This window comes from Drosophila arizonae, chromosome 5 (genome assembly GCF_054131065.1).
Source record: "Drosophila arizonae isolate 15081-1271.41 chromosome 5, UAZ_ARI_1.0, whole genome shotgun sequence".
Lineage (NCBI taxonomy): Eukaryota > Metazoa > Arthropoda > Insecta > Diptera > Drosophilidae > Drosophila > Drosophila arizonae.
The window spans coordinates 12,725,123-12,740,793 of NC_142925.1; positions in this window are offsets into that span (position 1 = coordinate 12,725,123).

A 15,671-nucleotide genomic window follows, 5' to 3' on the forward strand; every position below is an offset into this window, starting at 1 on the left:
ATCGGCACGTCAATTGCACAAAGCGGCACGAAAATTGTTTAAACGTTGGTCAGCCATAAATTGATTTGTATGGCAAACGAACGATCCGCAGTCATCATTCGGCCTGCCTCAATTCGTTCCTCTCTCTTTCTCTGTTGCACAGTGGCACAGTGCAAAAAAGTAACCCGAAAAGCATGGGCAAAAAAGCGAAGCTGCTGCCGGCGATTGCTTTGAAATTGGCAGCAGAGCCACAGCCGCAACCGTGAGCAGCTGAGCTCCAATTGGAAACGTTTGGGCAACTGTGCAACAGAAGCGTGCATCATGGGCCTTGGTTCACTTTGTGCTGGGAATCAGGCAGCCTTACAGCTGCCCATCTGTTTGAAAGCCTAATTGAAGTGCATCAACTAGATCTCAATTGAATTGCATTTTTCCAGCCTATCAAACGATCTGTTTGCCAAAATGTTGAAGCTCTTATTAAGTGGATGAGCTGATGTGTGCATAGTATATAGGATATAGGTTTGCTAGTTGAGGCTTGAAATATGAGGAATCAAATGATTGTAGAATAATAATATGGAAAAATTAATAAAAAATAATTAATAATAAATACTTAGTAATGAAATAATAAATTATTAAAAATGAAATATGAAGAATCAAATTATTTTAAAATAATAACATGGAAAAATTATTATAAGAGGCAATGCAAAATAAATAGTAATGAAATAATAAATTATTAAAAATTAAATACAAAATTATTAATGGAATAAATGCAGATTACTAAAATGAATAGTAATGAAAAAATCAACTTATAAAAATTAAATACAAAATTAAAAATTGAATTTCAAATAATTAAATAAATTGAAAAAATAAATAATTCAAATAAATCATAATGAAATAATCTATTATTTAAAATTAAACATTTAATCACAAAGAATTGATGCAGATTATTAAATATTTATTATACATTTTGATTTAGATTAATAAAAAAAATTTAGTTTAGGTAACATTCAGCTAAGCACTGTATCTAACATTTTATTGGTTTTAGAACAACTAACCTAAACTAAACTAAGCATAATCAGTTGGCTTCAACAGGGACCATAAATTGTCTTAGCTCATATAATAGCATTAATATTAAATACATATTAAATATAATTACTACATAAATCACTCAATACGTTAAACATACTCAAAGGCAAATCACAATAGTTTAGTCAAGGACGATTGAAATTTGTTCATTTGCCTTCAACTTGAATCGATAGTTTGCTCCATTGAATTTAACATCAAGATATTCAATGCCAACCCGAAATGGAATCGAATACTGCTCTCTGTGCTCGGGTTAAATTTCAATTTCCACATTTAGCCAAAACGTTGCTGCTCTCGAGCTGTTAGAGGATATTGAGTCAAGTGACACGAGAGCCTGCTGCTCGAATGACTAAATGATTGTTTAATTATTGGCAATGCGAACGGCAAACGAGCTTAAAGGACCAGCTAAATTAATGTGTGTGTCTGTGTGGGTGTCTATGTGTGTGTGTGTGTGTGTGTCTATGTGTGTGTGTGTCTGTCAGCTATCAATCAGTGCAGCAATAGCGAACAGCAAAGCGATAATGTGAATGCTTTAAGTGCCTAGGTACTCGGGGGTTATTGCTTAGTGACCACATATATACCGAAAGAGCGAATGAGAGAGAGAGAGAGAGAGAAAGAGTGGGATGGAGAGTGTGAGAGCTAGTCCGATACATATGTTGCTGTGGCTGCTCAGTGTCAGTCGCAGATGATGAGCAGATCAAAGTGCTTCCTTTGAGTCGCTTAAGTGCTCACAAAGGCTAATGTGGCAAAGGGTCAAGCAGAGAGCTTTTCAGTCCAACGCTGATTCAATATACAGTTCGCTTTCAATGGAAAATGCTTTTCATGCAGCAAGTGTGATAATGAAATAAGCGAATAACGTATACGCAGCATTGGCAATAGTTCGATTGAGATTGCTCTGTTGCCAGCAAACTTTAAATATTCCTAAAAACATATTCAACTATTATTGAAAAAGTTGGCAAACAATAGCGCTTAAACATATTTGGCGACTTATTTTTGCGGACATATTAACAAAAGTGTGGTTATGGCAAACGAATTCATAAAGTTGTGAGATTAAATGAGATTAGACAACTTATTCTCATGAATATATGCATGAGTGTGGTATGCGTGTGTGCGTGTGCGTATGGGTGTGCGAAAGTGTGTGTGTGTGTTAATATGCATTTTGCACAATATGCACATTTGGAATTGTTATTATCGATGCAGTGGTGCATGACCGCGTTGGCAAAGAGGCCAACCACGCTGAGCCGCGGCCCGCATAGCAGTTGACGGTGGTGCTGACTTGTTGATTTTATGCGTGCGTGTCTGCATGACATTTGCAACTGTTGATTTGGCAGCGCAGTGCAGGCCCACTGCATATGGCATCAATTCAATTGAATTCAAGCGTAAATTATGCAATGCGCTGATAGACAAATTTTGGATGCGTTCAACATGAGTGTTTGTCACATGGTGTCTCTGTGCCACATTTAGTTGCATCAACGCATTTATGCCAGCCACAGAAAGAACTTATCGAACAGAACAGTCTAACAATTGATCTACATTGCGGATTGATTTATATGGGCTGACGGATTGATCGATTGATTTACGAGCTAACTGATTGAGTGGGGAAAAGTGAAGGTTACTCTAAACCGAAAGGCCGTCTAAGACATTTACTTGAAAAAGTCTTAACTAGAAATGCATCAAGTCCTTTAAAGCTTAAAGGATAAGATAAGCTAGATAAGCTCTGTAATCATTATATCATATATCGCTTTTGTTGTACTCATTATATCGTATAACTCTTTATTTCCTCAGCTGCTATAGCCCTATATTTATATATTTTATATTTATTTATTTATTTTTTTTTTTAACTGCCTTTTAGACAAAGTTGCCTAAAAGGTGGCAAAAAGAAATATTTAATAAAAAAAAATAAATAAATAAATAAATACAAATAAATTAAATTGTCTGCCAGCTCAGTTATAGATTATTCATCTTGATGTGTTACCTTTAAAAGCTATTCGAACTACGGCCTTACAATAAAATTGATAATTTTTTACATATTCATATATTCATATTCATATTTCAAATTAAAGCCGAAAAAATGTAAACATTTACAATTGAATTTGTTATATTACCTGCAATGAATTAAATAAATTAAAAATTGCGCAAAATCAGCTATTTGCAGAAAGCAATTTGTACAAAAACAAACTCAACTATTTCGGGCTGAAATTCATAAATGAAAATAAATTCAAGCCAAATCGAGTTAGCGCTTACACAATTTACCGGAGCACAAAGTTGGTTGGAATAAAGCAGTTGTTGCTGTTGTTGTTGTCGTATGCGCGATAATGTTGGCAGTTAACTTAATTTTGTCACATTTGACAACACGTTAAAACAACAACGACAGCCAACTGAATGAAACGGAAATGAGCAGAGCACGCTGAAAAGTAGAAGTTAGTGGCATGAACACGCGCTGCGCATCTGCAGAGGATAAACAATGCAAGCCGCAGACAAATGAGTGATGGCATATAAGAGAGTGCTCCGACTGGGGAGAGACTTGCGGGCAGAGATCGCAAATGCGGCGACGACAGGTTAAAAACTCCAGCGCCGCAAAGTATGCAATACAAATTCAGTGCGCGACGCTGCGAAGGCTGCGGGCTCAGCTAGGCAACGGTACTATGACGTTGTCGTCAGCTGCAGCAATGTAATTTGTGGCTGGCACAGTGCGTATTACACTCACACACACGCACACGCACACACGTACACACGCACGCACACATGGCCATAGCTAAGTGAGTGAGTGATTCGCCAGACAACGAGACTTGAAGGCAAAATGTTAAATGACGTTGCCAGCGACAGCATGTGCATGCGTGTGCCTGTGTGTGTGTGTGTTTGGCATAGTGTATTGCATTATACGCTGTGCTTAAATTGTAGCCAGACCCCGCCGGAGAGTGGCAGCAGCTCTTGTCTCCACAATAGAGGCCACAATATTTGCTTAAAGCGCGATTTCCCTCTCGCTGTTGTTTCTTTCTTGTTCTTCTTCTGTTTGGCATCGACTGGCGGCGCTGTTGTTGTCTGGCCTTGTTTACATAGAAATATTCTATATGCGTGCATTTTATTTATGATTGCACAACGGACAACTCACTCATTGCACTCAGCACTCAGCAGTCAGCAGAGAGCAGAGACTCCACAGCGTGCACCCGCACTCTCCACCCAGCCCCGGGTGGAACGCCAGCAATTCACAATTTGATGGCATCATCTGCTCGTAGCGGCAATATTTATGTGGCTGCAGCACAGAGAGCATCACTTGCTGCACTTAAAAGCGATTAAATATAAATCAATATAAAAATTTGCATATTAAATGTGTGTGGGTGTCTGCGGGTGTGTGTTTGTGTGTGTGCGAATGCTTGCGCTCGTTTATTCAATGAAAGCCACTTCTTTATGAAGTAAATATGTGCATTCGAATGTTTATTACGTGTTAAAAGAAATGTTTATATTTATTATATTCCTATGTTCCCACACACGTACTTAAATACTTATACATATACATATAAATACATATGCATACCATATGCAAGTTTATCAGTCTATTTGTGTGTGTGTGTGTGTGTCGAGGTCTTTGTTGCGTTTGTAGCTTAAATCTGACGGTAAGCTTATTCTTAGAGACTGCTACGAGAGAGGGAGAGAGAGAGAGAGAGAGAGAGAAAGAGATAGGAGGAGAACAGCAAAGCTGCTGCATTAAAAGCAAAGCGTATAAAAATTTTAATAAAAATAAAGCATAGAAGCGCATTTTCCCCACTATTCTCTGCTTAAGATGTGCTTTCTTATCATCAATCAGATAATAGTAAAGCTCTTAGAGCTGCTAACATGTGTTAGTAGTAGTAGAAATGGGTATAGGTAAAGCAGTAATAGTAATTGTACTACTCGTAGTGGTAGTAGTAAGGTTTTTAGGAATAGTAGTTGGAGTAGTTGCAGGAGGTGTAAGAGTAGTAGTAGTAGGAGTAAAAGTGGGGGTTGTAGTAGAAGATGTAATAGTAATAGGAGTAGTAGTAGGAGTAATAGTAATGATAATAGTAATAGTAATAGGAGTAGTAGTAGGAGTTATAGTAATGGTAATAGTAATAGTAGTAGTAGGAGTAATAATAATGGTATTAGTAATAGAAGTAGTTTTAGTAAACGTAGTTAGCATGCTCGTTGTCGGAATAGTAGTAAAAGTAGTAGTAGTAGCTCGAGATAATCTCCAAGCTTCTCGGCTGTTTAACAGTCTCATTACAGTTAGCTTAAGCAACAAGTACATGAATAACTCTTTAGTCATCAAGATTATATCACGAATATGCAAATTTTAATTTTAATATTATATTTCTACAACATTTGAGACTTGCCTCCCTCTCTCTCTCTCTCCCTCTCTCTCTCTCTCTCTTTCTCGCAATGCTACTCCTTTCACACTTTTACGATACTCGCTCAATAAACATTTTAAGCATCCAGTTAATCCCTCCAAGCTGCAGTTTCATGACTCTCATCTCACATTTTGGAGCTCTTGGCTAAGTTTTAATAGGGGCCCAGCGCTACTGCCACTCTCGATGTCTTTCCGTGTCTCTAATGCTGCCATATAGGACTATAATCGTTTGGAGCGTGAGGCTTTATTAGACGCAGCGCACATATGCAAATGCCATAAAACAGCAACATGTTTCGGCAATTGAAATATTGTGGGATTAGCCCTTCGCTCGTGACGATGCCGGGCTCAAGTTGCCTTTATGATGCCCCGTTTTTCGGGCAGCGCACAGTTTTCCGTTGACACTGTCATCGAGCATGTCAAAACAAACAGCATTATATGCAAAATTCAACACACGCACACACACACACACACAGAGAGAGAGAGACAGACACTCATACACCCTTACGCATAGGCAGGCATATTTTTAATGCGTTTATGCTAATCGCGTGGGTTTTAATGCGGGCAGCGTGTTAAATGTGCCAGCACTGGACGGAGTGAGAGAGAGGGAGGGAGAGAGAGAGCGCCTGTCAACACATTTCGCTGATTGCCATGTGTCTCTGCAGGGCCAGGCTGTCTTCGACGCTGCTAGACAAACGAATTTGCATAAATTGCGTTTAAAGCCAACCAACATCATCTTTCGTCATATGGCAGGAGGCGGGCAGCAGAAGAGCAGGAGGTGGGCAGGCAGGCAGCTGGGCTTCAAAACTAAGCGTCATTGTGCTCCGCCCTGGGTCTCGCTGACAACATGAACCGAAGCTTGGGAGTTTGGGTCTATGGATTCATATGGCTGTGCCGGAGTTTTTGCAATTACAGTGCTTCAGGTAATTACGTGGTTGGGCCCCTGCGCCTGGCAGCTTCAAGTGGGCAATGTTGGTAAAATTATGCATCGATGGCACTGAATGAGTCTGCTGAATTTGACATGAAGTTTAAATTACTTTGACACGCACACAGAGACGCCGAGACACTGGGCATACGTAAATACAACATGAACGCGGCGCATAATCAAGTGGCAACACTGCCACAGCAAGGGTCAACGGTCAACGGACAACGGTCAACGGACAGCGCTCAATGGGCGCTACACAGTGCAAAATTTGCAATCACCAGCGACACAACACTTGAGGCGGACGTCGGACGTCGGACAGCGGACGGGGCGGCCCGGGTGGCCCGGGTGGCACAGCTGAACGGTTCAGTGAGGCGGCTAAATTTTCAATTTTTGGCAAATTCATTTGCGACTTTTCCTTTTCAGTCAAAGCTGGGCCGCTGTGTGCCCGGCTAACCGAACATTAGGCACAAAATTCTCAATTCAATTGGCCCTGATAATGACAACTTCATGCATTATGCGTGAGCCCCTGTGCGCCATACTTTGAGCGACAGCCTCGCTGCATGCAACGGCTCGCTTGTGAGGGGGGCGGTGCGGCGTAGTCAAAAATTTGACAATCTCGTTTGCCGGCCGCAAATATGCGATTGCCTTGTTCTCGTGCAAATGAATGGCTAGAGCCCAGGCCAGACCAGGCCAGACCAGACCAGGCGAGGCGAGGCCAGCCCAGGCCATGTCCCAGTCGGGCTGACGAGTGCGTCATTTTGTGCACAGTTTTTTCTTCTTCTTTATGCACTTTTTTTTTTTTGTTGGGAAATTGGACGTTCGTTTTGTGCGGCGGTGGTGGTGCGCCTCTTGTCGCTCTGCTGTGCAAATTTTCCAAAAATGTACCAAACATTTCGTTAAACATGAGCCACTGCTAGTATCTGTGCATGTGGCAGGCGGCAAGTGGCAAGCGCCAAGCGGCATGAGGCATGGTGGCGTGGAGGCGTGGAGGCGTGGAGGCGTGGAGGCATGAGGCATGCGGCATGTGTGCAATGCCCGATGCCTGCACACATGCCAGTTATACAGCCCAGTCCATGCCGGCCGGGCTTCGGCCTGCCAACCTGCCTCGCTGACTTATGCATTCATCCATCCAACTAGGCAGCCGCTAGCATGCCCGTGTGGTTCGCTTTTAATAAATTCATAAATATTTATATATGCAAAAATTTGGGTAAAATGCTGGCAGCCAACTGGCAAGCGACTTGCCCATCTACCAATCTATTCAATTTGGGGCCACATCCGAACACCGAACACCAAGCAGCGAGCATCGAGCACTCCAAGCACTGGGGCACCAAACACCGTTCTACAGCTGCCAGGCAGAGCTAGGCAGGGCCAGGCCAGAAGCTGGCTATGGTCATGTAAATGGGGCTTTCGTGCGACTGGAACTGGAACTGGGATCGAATAGCTGAGCCGGGGTACTTGTAGTGAGAAAACGGTGATAGATTGATGCGGCATGTCACAAAACCACAGCAGCAGGAGAAGCAGCAGCAGCAGGAACCACAAGCAAGGCCGTGTCAGTGAGTCGAGGCAAGTGCAATTTTGCATATTTTGTCGCTGGGTATGAGGCGCACTAGTGAATTATACAAGTAAAGTTCTCAACTGGAAGTGAAAGTAGTTGAGTGAAAATGCAAATAACTTCGAGCTGAACTAACCAAATTGAAGAGCATGTCCAATGTGAGTCGAGTCGTGGAGTGTGGAGTGTGGAGCGGCGAGCGTTGCCTCAATCAACGCTAAATACAAATCAAATTCACATCAAGTCAACACACAAAAGCAACTTGAAGCCTTCAGCCAACCCCACGAGCCAAACAGGGCGCCCTTGTATCAAAATTCAGAATTTGCCAGCTCAAATTCACACTCGTAACACAACACACACACACACACACGCAGACGCATACACACATGATGTTCGAAAGCTGGCTAGGAAATTCGCATTGAATTCTGCTCTGCCGACTGCAACTGTCACATCATGAGATGGAGGCTGAAGAGGCGGTAAATCACAACATGCGGTGCTCTCTCCCTCCCTCACTCTCTCTCTATCACTCTCTCTCTCTCTCGCTCCGTGTGTCTGCTGGAACACTCCTATTTTAATCTTGTTTTTGAATACTCGTTAACTTGGCTTTTGTTATTCTTATTTTCATGCTTATTTGCATACGAACGAGAGTGCCCGCACCGTGCCCCACCCGCGCCCCTCAATCCGGTTGCCTTCCAATGTCAACATCACCACCCCGATAAAGTCGTCTGCGAAAATGATTTAAAATCAATTTATTCTTTTCTGTCCTTCTTATGAAAATCATTTTACGACGACTACGCAGACCACTGCCACTGCCACATGCCACTGCCACATGCCGCATGCCGCATGCCGCATGCCACTGCCACGAGAAGAGCGGCAAAAGTTTAATCTAAATAAATCAACTTGATGCGTATCTAAAAATAAGTGTATGAACGAACGAATGAGCGAATAAACGAATAAACGAATGAATGAATACTTCTGGATTTATTTACAAATTCGCAAACAAATTCTCACTTCACTCAGCCAAAGGCAGCGGAGTGGGCTAGAAGTGGCAAAGCAGTCCAGAAAAAAAAGATCGGATAGAAAATGATAAATTCACATCTCTCCCAGATTAAAATATAAATATTGTTAAGTGCAATTTGTTTATTCATCTCCCGTTTTTTTTTTTTTTCTTTTTTTTTTTTTTGCTTAGACTCTGCTCCAGTTTTTATGGCCAACTAATGCAAGTGAAAGCATTAACAATGATTATTAGCAAACATTTCGCTGGGACAGCGGCCACAATATGCAATTTTTATATGCCAAACAAAAAGCAAAATTTAATATGCATAACTGCATTGAATGGCTTTTGAATATTCATACGATTAAAAGCAGAAAAAATTGTGGGTTGTGTGCATTAGCAGAGAGATCTAACAGGAGGATACCCTATGTTGCTTAGAAAAGAGAAGAGAAAAACTTTTTAAAATTATTTAAGTAACATAAAATCGATTGAGATATGAAAATGGTTTATGTGCACTCATTTATAATTTATCTTAATAATCATACATATATGTATGATGGCAATATATTGTTACATATTATAGAATATAGACTATTTTAATCTAATAAGGCTGTAGATAAAAAAATTATTTATTAATTTTAGTAATTAGTAAAATTGTAGAACTAAAGGAAAATTATAAGCGAGGAAAAATTAATGATTATACATTATATTATATATAAAATATAAAATTTTATATATAATAATAAAATTTAAATAAAAGTGTTATCCTAAAAAAAAAAAAAAAAAAAAAATTATAATAAAAAAAATATTGTAATTAATTTAAAAATGAATAAAATATAATCATTTAAAATTAATCATTTTTAAAGTAAAAAAATTAAGCATTTAGAAAAATAAATTAATACAATATTTAAAAATATATATAATTATAATAGTAAAGTATTTTTTTTTTTTTAAGTAAATAAATGAAAAATTTATGAACTCTGCTCCATATTGGAATTATTTATTTGGATATTATTAATATTGAACTAAATGGCAATGCTTACATATAGAGCTCTGACATTTGCTTTTGTGATCTAACCAAGAGATAGATGCTTAGGTCTTATATTGCTCTATTTCATCTACTCAATGCAGAGAAACAACTCAATAATAATACATGAAAATTGCAAAAAATACCTATAATAATAATTTAATATTATGCTTAATGGTTTTATTATTGTTAAAAATAATTGCTAATTGGCAATATTTTTTTGTCATCAACTTTTATTGTTAACTGATTTGCGCTTGTGCGTGTTTGTACAGGGTATAGAGAAGTGGAAAAAAAAAATGTCGTCTAACAAAATGACAAGTCAACTGCATGGCAAATCGTCATGAAATTTACATGCAATTTGCGCAAATGAAAACAAATAAAAACATTCTCTGCGCGTGTGTATGTGTGTGTGTGTGCGAAAGTATGAAAAATATCAAATTGCATAAATAACTAATTAAATTTAAATTTGCAATTTGCAATTTGCAATTTGATGAGCGTAATTTATGAACGTGTGAAAATTGCAAATTGTTGTCGTTTACGCTTTGGGAATGCTTCGCTCCATTCCACTCAACTCTGCTCAGATGTTGCACATTTCAAGTATAAATTGAATATACAAATGAATAATAATAATAAAAAATATAATAATCATAATATGATTTGAATGGGGCTTTTTGCTCAGACTTTAAGCCTGGCAACTTTTCAAGTCAGATTTTCGTTCTTTTCAATAAGTACTCGGGCAAAGTTCCTTTTAAGTCAAGTTTCTAAAACAAAACATTCTCCTTAAGACACTCATGAAAAACTTTTGCATGACATTAATTAAAAATTACACGCTTTCAAAGCTCCTGGGCTCTTTTTTTTTTTTTTTGTCCTTCTCCTACTTCTACTTTTTCTTGTTCTCATTTTTCGTCTAGTTACAATGTCAAGCTAATTAAAAGTTTTGGTCAAAGAGAAAAAATCGTACCGAGTGCGGTATTTTCAAGTTATTAGTAAGTCGTTTGCTATATGGCTTAAAAGGCGAGCCAGCACTGGAAGAGGAAAGAAAGTTGTTTTCTATTTTGTTTTTGGGAAGTAAACCTAGGCAGAAATTGAAAATATTTTCAAGTGTCTTTAAGTACGCGATAAGTAAATAGCACAGAAAATTGTATAAAGTAAATAAATTGGAACGAGTCGAAAGTGCCATGACAGCAAGGGACTGAGCATTGCGATGTGCGAGGCAAAAATGATATAAAAATAGCTGCAAGCCAACACACCCACAGAGTGAGCAAGAGAGAGAGAGAGAGAGAGGGGGAGTGAGGTAGAGAGACAACCACCAAGTGCGCGAGTCTGGAGTATAGCTCTAGCCCCATTATATGCTGTTAAGTTGCCCCAAGTGGTTGATGGCAACAAACTGCATCATTTTCAAATGAAATAAATCAACGCACACAAACAAACAAACAAATGTAGAAACCTTTGGGTTAACCCCTGAAACCAATTGAATCACGCATAGATATATAAACACACATACATCTACATACACACATAGATGGTGATATTTGTATTTTCAGGGTCATTCCATGGCACAGGAACTGTCTATGCCCTAGCTGACGGGGGGTGAGGGTGCTCTGTGAACAGTGACAGTTGTGCGCATCCCTTGGCCTCGCCTTGCAGACATTGGCCAGCCTCACTTACTTTAAGCTGTATTTCCATTTAAAATTTCACATTTCACTTTTCACATTACACATTTTATGGCTCTCATTTAGGGGAGGGGAGGGGCGGAGGCGGCGTCGGCGGCGTTGTAATGAAGACAAAGGCAATGACGCCCATTGACACTCACAAAAAACTTCACATGTCGCATTATGCAAAGCACCTGAAATGCTGCAACTTTTTGACCCTTTTTGGCGGCAGACCCCGCATCACAATGATCATAATAATAATAATAATAATGATGATGATGACGATGATGGTAATGGTAATAATATTAATAACGCCTTTATTCCACAACAAAGAGCAGATACGGCTCCAGCGGTTTAATTTAATTAAACAACATGAATCCGTTGTATGTGGCCACCTTTTGGCCCCAAAGCTTACTTTAATAAGCCAAGCCACGTCAAGTGTGGCGTCTGCCCCCCGCACCTGGCCCCGCCCCTACACACACACACATATACACTCGTACCCTTCAGCTGGGGCCAAATGCGAGGGATTTACAACTTTTTATAATAATTTTCAATTAAAAAACGTACTTCAGACCCTCGCAGCATTACGATAGAGCAGGCGAGAGCGAGAGAGCAAGTGATAAAGAGACAGAAGGAGAGAGTAGCCGAGTATTTTACATTCTACAATTCTGCTGCTCCTGCTGCTGCTGCTGCTCCTGCTCCTGTTGTTCTCTGTATTTTTGTGTGTTTTTCAACTGACAAATAAGATTTGCATGTCACTCACATACTCACACACACACACACACAGAGTCACACACACACACACATGCACGCACGCACGCACGCCTGAGCTTGGTGTTTCTGTCATATTAACGGTACTCTGCACACACGTGTCTAAAAGGATTTAAGTCCTTTCTCTATAGTCCGCACGACTGCCTGCGTTTCTCTCTCTCCCTCCCCCATCACACTCCCTTTACCTTTACCTTCATCCCGTCTCGTTGCTGCAAATATTTGATTAGCCTGCAAAAAGTTTTAGCAACTTTATAATTTTTAGCATCACAGCCAAATAAAAGCCCGTCCACCTACTGCAGAATTATTATGATTATTATAATTGTTTTTATGCTCGCCACACTCACGCCGGTATATATAAACAATTTGTGATCTGCTCAAAGTTCGGGACACCTTGGCGTACCCAGACAATCTCTGGCGCACAAAGCGCAACTCGCGGCCGCTTGAAAGTTTGCCAACCGCAGTTGAAGTCGAAGAAAAAGCTTAACAGCAACAACAGCAACAACAACAACAACAGCAAGTGGAAACTGCAGTCAACTGAGATTTGCCATGAGTGGGAGGCGTGTGGTGGTGTGGTGGGGGCGTGGCAGCTTGTGCCGCTTGTGCAACACGCACGCCGCACGCAACATTTCATATTTTTATTTTGCAACAAAGTTGCTTCTGCTTCTGATTCTGCTCCTGCTGCAGCTGCAGCTGCAAATGCGTGTAACTTTTTAATCAAATTATGTGCAAATTTTCTTTAGCAGTAATTTTAACTAAAATTTTGCACAAAATTACTGTAAGAACCGGCAGCAGGACGCGCAGCAGGAGTAGCAGGAGCAGCAGGAGCAGCAGGAGTTGCAGCAGTTGCGACAGCGCCTCATTTTCATTTTAGTCGTCATCATCAGCTTGGCGTCTGCTGCTTGGCGCTGCTTGTATTTCATTTTCATGGGCTTTTCATGTGCTTCCCTCTGAATGGAGCATGTATCTGCGTTCGCCCTCCCTCTATCTATCTGCCTGTCCCTCTCGCTCTCTCTCGCTGTCTCTGTCTATCCAGCTGTCTGTCTGCTGTCGCGCTGGCATTGCATAATTTTTAATTGAATTTTAAAGTTTCGGCAAGCCAAGAAAATTTTTGTTTTCATTCGCTTGCCAAAACTTTGGCCTGAATTTAATTAGAAAATGATTTTGACTGCGGCTTTGCCACTTGCAATGCACCACTCAGACTCAACCCAGCACCACCAGCAACCCAGCGCAGAGCAGCAACGAGTCCAGACTTTTCGCGGTCTGGCACCGAAATTAATAAAGTAAATTGCAAATTCAAATTCAGTGCCAATTTATACAATAAATAAATCTAACGGTGTGAGGCGTCGCTGCAGCCGTTAATAAGAGTCGAGGCCATATAGATTACATTACATTAGTAGCCATGTTTATTTCATTTGGACGCGCACAGCGGGCAGCCCTTTCAGAGCCGGACACAGATACGTGTCCACAGCCACAGTCCGGCTTCAGTTCCAGCTCCAGCTCCAGTTCCAGTTCCAGTTCCAGTTGCCCCCTTGGTGCGTGTGCATTTGGTTATTGTCTGCTCTTTGTAATTTGCAGCAGACACATTAATCAAAAAATTGTTACTACCCGTGGCTCTCCGAGTGGTGGTGCACTTGTTAGTCAACAGCTGCCACTGGCCATTGCCCACTGGCTATTGGGCATGCCCCTAGCCATAGCAATGGCAATGGCAATGGCAATGGCATTGTTTTATTTCGAGGTGGTGGAGGTAATTGAAATGTCACCGGAAGTGTTGCTGGCCGTGCACTGTCTCCGGCCGACGACGAAGGGAAGCGACGCACTAAGCCACGACCACGGACATGGCCACGGCCACGTCATGGCCGTCATGGCTGGTCACTACGGAGTCCTGCCAAGGACTCCTGTCCATTTGATACGCTCGATCGCTGCCAGCTATGTTTGTGGCTGCTAATGTGACTCTAACGCTCAATTACGAGTATTTGCGCAATTTTGTAATTAAAATTGCAAACGTGCAACGTTAAAGGGAACGTGCCGCAAAAATATAACGCTGCCCTCTCCACCCTCTCCTCACCATGCCTCTATAGATCTATCTTCGTGCGGGCTAATTAACAACAATTGCATCTTTATAGTTAATTTTGCGTTTTTAAGACGAGACCAAAAAGAGAAAGATAGATTTGTACTACATATATCTATGTATCTATGCATCTATGTATCTATGTATCCATGTATCTATGTATCTATGTATCTATGTATCTATGTATCTATGTATCTATGTATCTATGTATCTATGTATCTATGTATCTATGTATCTATGTATCTATGTATCTATGTATCTATGTATCTATGTATCTATGTATCTATGTATCTATGTATCTATGTATCTATGTATCTATGTATCTATGTATCTATGTATCTATGTATCTATGTATCTATGTATCTATGTATCTATGTATCTATGTATCTATGTATCTATGTATCTATGTATCTATGTATCTATGTATCTATGTATCTATGTATCTATGTATCTATGTATCTATGCGTCTATGTATCTATGTAACTATGTATCTATGCATCTTTATTAATATATGTGTATCTTATCTATCTATATGCACGCATATATGTATCTTATGTACTTATCTATATATAGCACCTGCTCGTATTATGGACAAGTTCTCACAGCAGCAGCCAGAAGCCAGCTTGCGCTGACAGCTGCGTCAGCTTTGGTGCTTTTACCTTCAATTTTATGAACTTTTTCGTATCCGTAACTTTTTCATTACATTTCGACTTGTAGAATTTTCTGGCTGCCGTTGTTGTTATTTGGCTGCAATTGCCGTGCTGTTTACTTGTTGTTACTGTTGTTGTTGTTGCTGTTGTTGTTGTTTATGAGCTAATTACATAAGCTCGTTATTAGGCGAATTACTTGTTTCTTCATTTGCAGCTGGATACTGCTGCTGCTGCTGCTGCTGCTGCTGCTTTTGGCTCAGCGGCAGCAAATAAGAAAACTTTTTTAATTATAACCTCATTTAGATTTGACGTTAGCTCCGTCGCGTGTCTGCTTCGCCCGCTCGCCGTTTTCTTTTCCTCTTCGTCTTCCTCTGCCTCTTCCATTTCCCTGTCCTAGCAGCCAGCTTCCTTGGCTTATGCCATTTACGCTTTCTGCTTCTTATCTTTACAATCTAATCAGTGCATATTTAATTTGATTTTCATCACTGTGACAAACAATTGTTGTACATTTGCCAGCCTCAGCTTCTGCTTCTGCTGCTCCTGCTGCTGCTGCTGCTGGCGGCTTCTCCTCGGGCAGCGGCCAACAGACGCAGCTGCCAATCAAATGGCTGGCCAA